This window comes from Silene latifolia, chromosome 4, assembly GCF_048544455.1.
Source record: "Silene latifolia isolate original U9 population chromosome 4, ASM4854445v1, whole genome shotgun sequence".
Lineage (NCBI taxonomy): Eukaryota > Viridiplantae > Streptophyta > Magnoliopsida > Caryophyllales > Caryophyllaceae > Silene > Silene latifolia.
The window spans coordinates 83,922,625-83,933,789 of record NC_133529.1 but is presented as its reverse complement, the minus strand read 5'-3'; the positions used below and the strand labels follow the sequence as shown (position 1 = coordinate 83,933,789).

Sequence of the window (11,165 nt, the reverse complement as noted above, 5' to 3'; positions counted from 1 at the left end):
AAGCAACGATGAAGCGGTAATTATGTGCAACAAAATTAAAAACGGAAGAAAACGGAAATATGTCGGAAAATAAAGTGGAGAAAAAAAGACTCCCTTAATTCCGCACAACGACCAAACACAGCAGGGAAAAGGTCGTGAATAGGTACAGCAGCGCAAGGCGGTCGATCGACCACATCACCCAGTCGATCGACCAGGTGAACAGGAACAGAAGCTCCTGGAACTGTGCAGCCAGTCGATCGACCATACAGGCTAGTCGATCGACTGGAATAATTGCTCTAACTTTCTGATTTCTTCGAATTAGCTCAATAACTTGAGCTAACATGGTCTATATACCTGTAAAAGCACATAATAACGCGCCCAAAATTGCGCAGAACCCAAATGTAAAGTTTAAAGTACTTAAAATCCTAAACAAACTTATTAAAAGCGAAGTCTCGCGCACACGAAAGCAAATAAAAGGAAAGTCTAACAAAAGCAAATAAACGAAAGTTTTTGATAAAGCATGTGATCAACTAGTAGTTGATCAAGAACGGCCAAGGAATTGCCCACTTGGTCGGCTTCTGGCTACAAGAAGTAGCCTCAATAGTGCTCATCTTCTCAGCTGCACTCTTCTGAACTCCAACATCCGCAATACTCAACGGATCAACAGCTTTAACATCTTCCCAAGCAATAACCTCTTCTGGCTCATCAAAGTCCAAGTCGGACTCTCTCACTTTGACTGGCTCATCTTCAAGCTCTTCATAAGTGCCATAGCTAAGACATCCTAAGCCGCCTCTTGAGACGATTGGCTCCTTAACAGCTGGAGCAGCATGCGGCTCTTCCTTCCCCAAACCAGCTCCTGCAATATCAGAAATAGACGAATCTTCCTCCAATTTGCTCCCAATCTGGGGCGGAGGGGTTACAACAGGAATAGGTGTAGAGACAGGCACATCAGGAAGCACAAAATAAGATTTCTTTTCAGAAACCGTATTACAAGTTATTGGCCACATGGGGTCTTTCTTCTTAGCTGTCTGGGCAAAGACAATGGAGTGTTTTCCTACTTTAAAGGTCAAAGTCCCTGAACCAACATCTATTACTGCACCAGCAGTGTGCAGAAATGATCTACCCAATATGATAGGAATGTGGGCATCCTCAGGCATATCCAGTATAACGAAGTCAACAGGGAAGAAGAACTTTCCTATTTGCACGAGAATGTCCTCTAAGACTCCTATAGGCTGGACCGCAGTTCGGTCAGCCATCTGTACTGTCATGTTGGTGATTGCAAACCTGGTCAACTTTAACTTCCTAGCAAGACTCAAGGGCATTACACTAATACTGGCTCCTAGGTCGCATAGTGCCTTCTCAATTAAGAAGGTGCCAATACTACATGGAACGGAAAAATTACCTGGGTCTTCTAGTTTGTGAGGTGCAGTATGGGTCAAATAAGAGCACGACTTCTCAGTTAGTGCGACAGTATGCACGGTTTCAAGTGACTTCTTTTTGGACAAAAGTTGTTTCATGAATTTCATGTAAGCAGGCACTTGATTAACTAACTCGAGAAAAGGAACTTGCACATTTAAGCAACGGATAACATTTTCAAATTTATTAAATGATACCTGTTCCTTTGTCGGCACCAATCTCTCTGGATAAGGGGCTGTAAGAAGTAACTTAGCCCTCTCCTCTAAATCCCTCATGCCGGCATCGGTGGACTTAGGCTGAAAATCCACTACCTTCTCTTTGTTGTAGCTCGACCCTTCTTCAGACCGTCTAAAAAATGAACCATTAATCGTCGTCGGGTCATATTTCGGAACCGGGACTGACCCATTAGCATTCGGGTCTTCCCTCAACATTTTCGGAGTCGTAGTACCCCGAAACAAGTGATCCCTCAAGTTATCGGGCATCGGAGGACGAAAAGATTCACCTTCAGCAGCGTTGTCAGTCGATCGACCAGGTTGGTCAGTCGATCGACTGACTTCTTCAGGACCAGAAGCTACTGTTTGTCGCAGATCGGTCGATCGACTGGGTATGTCAGTCGATCGACTGACATACCTGCTGATCGTCTTATTCTTGCTTTTATTCGTTATGGCCATCTTCTGACTCGGTTCCGCCTCGTCTTTTTCAGGGACATTCTCAACCATAGCAGGCCCCTCAAGGGTAGACCCACTCCTCAAAGTGATAGTGTAATACTACGGTTTTATGAGTCTCTGGGTACTCTATCGAGTAGGCCTTACTCTGTCGAGTAAGGGTGAGTTGTGTTTTAAAATAGTTTCTGACCTGTTGGGTACTCGATCGAGTAACTATGATACTCGATCGAGTAAGGGGGCACTCGATCGAGTACCTTAGCTACTCGATCGAGTAGCCGCTTTTGAGGAGTTATTTCTCGGGTTTTGTTAATTATGCGATTAAGGTATATAATCTTTTCCGTCATTGTTCTTAAACACTTTTCAAAACCTAAATTACTGTCAAGAGAGAAAGCAAAGTACGTTCATCACTTTAATCGCATTGTTAGCAAATCCCGGAGTTTTGAAGGTCGGATTTCACCTTTCATTATACCGTTGAGATCCTTGCGTCGAGGGTAAGATCTATGTACCGTTTTTATAGTATTTCCTTAAAGTTGGTTAAACCCTAATATGGGGATTTGGGGGTTTTTGTGTAGATTGTGATTTGGTAGTGTCTATGTGTTTGTATGATAAGAGGAGGTTTTGTAGAAGAGGCTTTTTGATTCAGCTGTTGATACCGTCTGACTGTTGTGCTTTCCAGGTAGGATTTCCTACTCAGTATTAGTCCGATAATGAGATGATTGTTGATGTGTTGAGATTGATTGTTTAATATCGTAATTTTATTGTGACGGCTGTGATTGTGATTGTTTGTCTCTGGTTCTCGAGATGCGTTCTCGGCTTAGTGAAGTCACTTGCGGGAGTGGCTTCACGCCCTAGTTTCGCCCTTCGTGGAACCCGCCACGGAAGGGGATGTGCATATTAATAGACAGGGTTATCGCTCGGTATGATGAGCGGGGCTTAGGTGGGAACGGCTGCGGTCCCCCACTGGCAGGGATGGTCCAGTGGACAGTCGGTGATTGAGATTGATGGGACTGGTGTGATTGTGTGTGTGTGACGGTGTAAGCTGTCTGTTTGTCGTATTGTTGATATATATAAGTTGTGTGATTAGTACTGACCCCGGTTGTTGTTTGTAAAACCTGCGGTGATCCATTCGGGGATGGTGAGCAGTAATTGAGCAGGTTTGAATTGAGTACTGGGATAGCTGGGATGTGCCACCGTCTGACGATGGAAGTCTTCCGCTGTAGCTTTGCTAGTTTTATAACATTTCAGTTAATTCAGTAGACAGTTGGTTTGAGAACATGTATCGTATTTTGGTATTTGGTTTCAGTTGTAACCTTTCACTAAACTTATATTATTTAAAGTTGTTTCGTTATTGTCTTATGAATATCATGCCTCGGGTAACCGAGATGGTGACATCCTTATACCTGAGTGGTCCTGGTAAGGCACTTGGAGTATGGGGGTGTTACAAATGGTATCAGAGCGACGATCCTGAAACCTGTAACCAATGAATTTAATGAATATAGGGAGTCAAATTAAAACGAACCCGGGGTAAAAGTTGTAGGAGCTAATGCAAAGGCTTGGGAGACGTCCTAAAGTCGCAAACTCGCCCTACAATTTTGAACCGGTCACCATGGGATATGAGTCGGGATCGCTATGTGTTTATCTTATGAATTGTGTACCTATATAGTGATGTGTGGCATGAATCAGTGGATGTATGTGCGTGGAGAATGGGGAATGTGTAGAGAAAGATGGTGACGATGTGATTTTGTATATGGTTTATTGAAAGCATGTTGCATGATAGTTGGTTTACGTGTTGGTTAGAATCGTTGGAAAAGTATATGAGAATGAGGAATGATGTGGTACAAAAAGGAAGTAGTTCATATATGATAATATGTGACGAATAATGATGTTGCAGGATGAATGATTTATAATGTGGCAATCCTAGTAACATGTGATTAAGGGGGTGTGATAAGATTTGTTTTCATAATTTCGATTGCGTAAGGTTATATAAAAGTTCATATAATTGTGTACTATTGTATCATATGCGTTTGTTAGATGAAGTATGTGATTGAACTAGATGTGTGATTGGAAATGATGAAGTGACAATTTCATGAGAATATGAATTTCTCGATTATGAAAGTGTTTATGTGATGAAATGGATTTGTAATATTGTTGTATTAGCAACATGGAAATAGGATTGGTAATGAACGGGTGTGATTTATGCTATGAAAAGTTATAAAAATTAAAACATGTGGGTAGTACATGATTGATAAGTTGAATGTTATATGAGCATGATAAATGTTAATGTTTGGCTTTTGGTAAGTAGTAACGTGTTGAATAGGGATTCAAAGATATGTGTATTGTGTATCGAACTGGATGAAAAGTATGATGGTTGTTTACAACGTGGCACTTGGTAACATGAGGTAGATGATTTTGTTGATTGTATGAGGAGTTGCGCATAATTGCATGCGTTGTTGTAATTATAATGTTGAGATAATAATGAATGCATAGTACGTTGGGGTATGTGAGATAACATGCGGGTAGTATTCACGAGTCTGCATGACTCGATCGAGTGGGTCTGATTCGATCGAGTGGGTATTCGACGTTTTTATGATCAGAACCGTGTTTTTGGGTACTCAATCGAGTACATAGGGCACTCGATCGAGTAGTGGGGCACTCGATCGAGTAGCCTGTCAGCTCGATCGAGTAGGTTAGAGATCAGAAGGTTTGTTTGGGTTCTGGAGTCGGTGCACTCGATCGAGTATGTTGGGCACTCGATCGAGTAGCCTCAACTCGATCGAGTAGGTTCTGGCATTCGATCGAGTGGGTCCGTCTTAGTCATATGCGTGTTTGGGTCATAGGCTTATCTTTTGACATTCGTTGCATATTATGTTTAATTCAAAGGTGTTAAATTATTTCTTTATGCATTATTTTACGTTTGTGTTGGTCCTGAAGCGTAAGTTACCCAATCTTATGATGTAAAGAGTGGCACCTATGATGAGTATGAGTTCGGTGGGGAGGACATGATATATATGTGTTGTGATAGGTAGAGGAAAAAGAAAAGGAAGATTGGTAAGGCTTAATTGAGGCATAGGGCATGTTGTGTGAGACGAGATGAGTGACATGATTGTATGTTGAGTAATGAAAATGTAAGTGAATGTGGGCAAGGGATGATGTAAGTTTAAGGAACGTGAGAATGAAAAGATTGAAAGAAAGGATGTGGATAGTAGCAACCTGAGATATATAACGAATTATGGAGGGAGATGGTTAGGAATAGTGTTGATTAAGAATATATGTAGTGAAAGTTCGTTTTAAAGGGGTTGAGAAGAGTGGTATATAGTGAACTTAATGGAGACATGTCACGACGTGTATTTGCAGATAATGACTGAGTTTGGAAATGTATGTTATCGAGAGACGAAACTAATGTGTGATTTCCTTGGGCAATTAACGGTATAAAAAGAATTTTGATTTCTAGAGATATAAAAAGGGAGATGTAATTGTTTGAACATTAAACGTTGATTCTATGGACAATTTAGTGGCAAGTGTGAGTGAGTGGAGTGATGAGAAGGGACGCATGGTAAGGAAGAGTGAGATAATATCGATAAGAAATAATGGGATTGGAGTTTTGGGAGCAATGAGAAGGTGATCGGAGCACTAAAAAGTTAGGAAGAAGTAATAAGGAGTTGAATGATTAATTGCTTTTGTCGAGTGTAAAAAGAAAAGAATGAGGGGAGTAAAACTAAGGAAATGTTCACCGGAGTTATGTGATATAAAAGTAAGGAATCATCGGGATGTATGAGACTACCAAGAGTAATTGAGTTAATGGTTATACAGAAGTTTCAGGACAACATGATTAATCATGAGTTTTGAGGAATTAAGGGAGCAAGAGGTTGATTTAGTATCTGCACTCTATGAGATTTTGGTGGAGAGTTAGATGACTATACAATTAAGGATGGAATTGGAAATAGTGTTGAGGTGATTTTTGTGGATGTATGTGATGTTCGTTATTTGGGATGTTAACCAAAGATAATAAAGAAATCGTGATGTTTAGAGATGAGTGTAAGAGGTTTGATGTCCGGATAGTGGTAGTGTCATGGTTTGTGACTAGTGGTTAAGGGTGGCGGTATATTAGAAAGGTGGCAATTCTAAAGAGGCTGATTTTGTAGAGACTGAATTTATAAAGTATGGTTGTGAGGAAGTATAAGACATAATCTTAGGAGGCGGTTTCTTATAATGAGTGTTAGCTGTATGGTTATGTATAGCAGAAGGTGCTGGTGATGCGAATGGAAGAATGTGATGAGGGGCATGCGAGTTAAGATCGGGCGACATGTAACCTTTGTTGAGTGGTAACTTACGTGATCAGGATTGACTAGTTGGATGTAATTATGGGTCTAAGATGTATATAAATGTTGGTGTGAGGTTGTGACCTCACGAGAAGCGGTATGGTGTGATAGTTATAATGTTGTTATCTGAATGTTTTGTAATATATGTTGGACACGGTAATTTAATTGTATGATATTCAAAAGGGTGATAATTTGATTGATCTAGCATGACTGGTTATACTTGTATGTATTCATGATATATGTTGATTCCGTGATGTGGTAAGGGGATGATATTCATGAAGTTATTATCTGTTTAATTCATATAATATGTTGCTTTGTGATTTAGTAAAGTGGGTTTGAGTAAGTTTTTCTTGTCCGAGAAGTTATGTTGAGTCAGTGCTTATGGGATTGTGTAAGTTGTGATGACTATCCATGCGGTTGTGGTGCCTCGGGTGGTGATCCGGTCACGGTATTTAGTATTGTGATGCGGGTATTTTCGCACTGCGGTGTGGCTGTTGGTGGCGGTGTTGCGATGCCGTCACCGGTTGTGGTGGAGTAGGCGGGATGATTATGATACGAGTTTTCGAAAGTACATACCAGTTATACATAGATTGTTGTTTTGTTTGACGTTGCTCCCTGCGAGTTTCAGTTTGTGCAGATAGACAGTTGTCTTGTTTATTGATGTTTTCTTTACCAGGTTAAGTTGAGAAGGAGGGTAGAGTTTAATATAAAGAGAGTTGTATATGTTTTCGTTGTTGTCATGGTATAGAAATGTTCTGTTGATGGGACACAGTTGTCAGAAGTTGTTACAGTACATTTGATCTTGTTGTAGATGAGACATTGGTGCACATAGGCATGGCAAGTGATTCGTAGAACCTATGTGGTAATGATCTGAAAGCTGCAGGTGGTTCATAATCTTTCGTTGGGACAGTGAGGGTAGGGTGTTTGGATTTAGTGTCATGTTAAGTCACGTATGAGTTTTGTAATGATGAAAGAAAAGAACTTGAGGATCTGGAATGAGTGTACGTCACAAGTGTGAATCGTGAGCTGTGCTTTTGACGATAGGAGTTTATATAGTTAATATAGAGAGGTATGTCGTGTTGCGGCAATGTGGAAGAGTTAGAGTATTGGTTATGCTAAGGGTTTTGTGGTATTGGTTAGATGAAGTCCATAGTGAACTGAAGTATGAGAACTGTTTAAGTAAGAGAGCCTTGGAAATAGGAATGGTTATAGAAATGAGGTTATAGGCGGTTATCTTTGACATGTGGTGGTGATGAGGATAATGAGATGATATAACTAAGGATTTAGTATTAGTGAGTTACGAGGACGTAACATTTGTCTTAAGAGGAGTAGGATGCGATAAAAGAGAGTTTCATGGTTGTGCATGTTGTAATATAATTGGAAGTAGAGTGTTAGCGTGGCGTAAAGGAGGGATTTGTTTTGTGGATGATACTGTTAAAAGGCCATGGCCGTGCCTGTAGTAGTGTGATGCTTAAGAGTGTGAGAATACTTCGATAGTGGTAAGGGTTGGATGATGATGTTTAGGAGTTCGAGAGTTTTGACAGTGGCATGATGATGTTTATGAGTGTAAGTAAACTTCGAGGACGAAGTTCCTTTTAAGGGTGGTAGAATGTAACATTCCGTTTGATGTTATGGATAGTTTGATATTGGATTTGCTAGTGGATGATATATTACGGAGCTAGTTGGTAGTGTATGGAGTTAGTGTTGAGAGAGATATAATGGAGTTTCTATGATATCGTGAGCCATGTTGTGGAGGTAGGAATAGTTAGTGGAGTTGGTGTTACGAGTGCATGTTTGGTTGGAGTTTTGTTTTGAGTTCTTAGTCACGTTGTTGTGTCTTGATCTTGTTAGTATGTTTGTTTTTGAGTATGGGTTGAACTTCGGGGACGAAGTCCTTTTAAAGGAGGGAAGACTGTAATACTACGGTTTTATGAGTCTCTGGATACTCTATCGAGTAGGCCTTACTCTGTCGAGTAAGAGTGAGTTGCGTTTTAAAATAGTTTCTGACCTGTTGGGTACTCGATCGAGTAACTATGATACTCGATCGAGTAAGGGGACACTCGATCGAGTACCTTAGCTACTCGATCGAGTAGCCGGTTTACGTGGAGTTATTTCACGGGTTTTGTTAATTATGCGATTAAGTTATATAATCTTTTCCGTCATTGTTCTTAAACACTTTTCAAAACCTAAATTACTGTCAAGAGAGAAAGCAAAGTACGTTCATCACTTTAATCGAATTGTTAGCAAATCCCGGAGTTTGAAAGGTCGGATTTCACCTTTCGTTATACCGTTGAGATCCTTGCGTCGAGGGTAAGATCTATGTACCGTTTTTATAGTTTTTCCTTAAAGTTGGTTAAACCCTAATATGGGGATTCGGGGGTTTTTGTGTAGATTGTGATTTGGTAGTGTCTATGTGTTTGTATGATAGGAGGAGGTTTTGTAGAAGAGGATTTTTGATTCAGCTGTTGATACCGTCTGACTGTTGTGCTTTCCAGGTAGGATTTCCTACTCAGTATTAGTCCCATAATGAGATGATTGTTGATGTGTTGAGATTGATTGTTTAATATCGTAATTGTATTGTGACGACTGTGATTGTGATTGTTTGTCTCTGGTTCTCGAGATGCGTTCTCGGCTGAGTGGAGTCACTTACGGGAGTGGCTTCACGCCCTAGTTTCGCCCTTCGTGGAACCCGCCACGGAAGGGGATGTGCACATTAATGGACAGGGTTATCGCTCGGTATAATGAGCGGGGCTTAGGTGGGAACGGCTGCGGTCCCCCACTGGCAAGGCTGGTCTAGTGGACAGTCGGTGATTGAGATTGATGGGACTGGTGTGATTGTGTGTGTGTGACGGTGTAAGCTGTCTGTTTGTCGTATTGTTGATATATATAAGTTGTGTGATTAGTACTGACCCCGGTTGTTGTTTGTAAAACCTGCGGTGATCCATTCGGGGATGGTGAGCAGTAATTGAGCAGGTTTGAATTGAGTACTGGGATAGCTGGGATGTGCCACCGTCTGACGATAGAAGTCTTCCGCTGTAGCTTTGCTAGTTTTATAACATTTCAGTTAATTCAGTAGACAGTTGGTTTGAGAACATGTATCGTATTTTGGTATTTGGTTTCAGTTGTAACCTTTCACTAAACTTATATTATTTAAAGTTGTTTCGTTATTGTCTTATAAATATCATGCCTCGGGTAATCGAGATGGTGACATCCTTATACCTGAGTGGTCCTGGTAAGGCACTTGGAGTATGGGGGTGTTACAGATAGCGTTAAGGGTCTCCTTTTGATCAGTTTGTGTCGGTAGATGTCCCGGAGCTCGAGTTGTATTCTTGCTAGCCAATTCAGCAATTTGGCTTTCTAGCATCTTCATCCCGGCCTCTCTAGCTTGAGACTCTTTCAGCAACAAATTCTTCAACTCATTGAAATCAGAACTTTGGGATTGTTGCTACTGCTGAGGGATATACGGAGGATTTTAATATGGCTGCAGCTTATGAGGGGGCACATAAGTCTGCTGCTGCTGCTGCTGTGGAGGTGGAGTTGGATTTAGGACGTTTTGAATACTCCACCTCAAATTTGGATGGACATTCGGCTCATAGTAAGTGTTTGTCTGCCTATAATGTTGAAAGGCAACATAAGACTCAAAGGGACTAGGACAATTTTCTGAAACATGTCCCTCAGCTCCACATCTTTTGCAGACGAAATGACCGTCTGAAACAACATTCACATGGTAGATCCCTCCTTTTGAAGCTCCTCCCAACTCGTACTTATCAAATCTCGCCGTGAGAGCCTCTAATGCAGCTACAGAAGGAGATTCAGCACTTCTCCTTTGATTTCCCCGGGAATTCCCATACTCAGCCTTGTGGGTGGCCAAATCATCAATAATTTTCCACCCCTTAGTCTCTCCCATATTTTCCTGGAATCTGCCACTAGCTGCAGCATCCAAGATAGCCCTCTGATCGTCATAGAGCCCATTATAAAACTGATTGCATAGACTCCATTTTTCGAACCCATGGTGCGGAATGGTTCGCACCAGCTTCTTGAAACGGACCCATGCTTCATGAAAATTCTCATCAGGACCCTGTTTAAAGCTCGTGATCTCAGCTCTAATGACATTCGTCTTCGAGGCAGAGAAATATTTCTTGTAGAATGCCAAGGCCAGCGAATTCCAGTCTGTTATCTCATTAGCAGCTCGATCCAGGTCTCTATACCACTCCCTTGCAACATCGCGAAGAGAGAATATAAACATGGTTTCCTTAACCTAGTCCTGGGTCACACCGGTTGGTGGGGGTATGGAACAACAATAATCAATGAATGTCTCCATATGTTTGGCCGCATCTTCATTTGCAGCTCCCCCGAATTGGTTTCTCTCAACCAAGTTGATATAAGACGGCTTCGGCTCGAATTTCCTGTCCGTCCCTGGTAATGCAAATCCCTTATAAAGATTCGCAGCTGTCGGCTCCGAGTGACTGGCAATGGTTGCTTCTTCAGCCATGACTGGAAAGTCTGGAGATGTGACGGTCTCAGCTAAAGAAGTGGAAACAGGAGATGAAGGTGGATCCTCCTCAAACAGAGCGTTCTCGTAGTAACTAGACAGAGTACTCAGCTCTTCCTCTGTCGGCAATACCCTAGATGATCGCCTCAACTCGCGCAAAGTCTTCTCAATCTCAGGATTGAACGGTAGTAGTTCACCACCCTGTGACCTGCGCATAAAAAGAAACTACAAATAGAATATGAGAATAGTTTAAGGAACAGATGTCCCTTAAACTAAGAGAAAGACTAAAAATAA

The 11,165-nt window shown here is 41.4% G+C and overlaps 1 non-coding gene across 1 annotated transcript; it reads left to right on the top strand.

Annotated features, from left to right (window-relative positions):
• Positions 1-10,383: 10,383 nt before the first annotated feature.
• LOC141654598 (small nucleolar RNA R71) lies at positions 10,384-10,490 on the top strand. Its single transcript, XR_012548154.1, has one exon. It is a non-coding gene; the product is annotated as a small nucleolar RNA R71 (small nucleolar RNA).
• Positions 10,491-11,165: the final 675 nt, after the last annotated feature.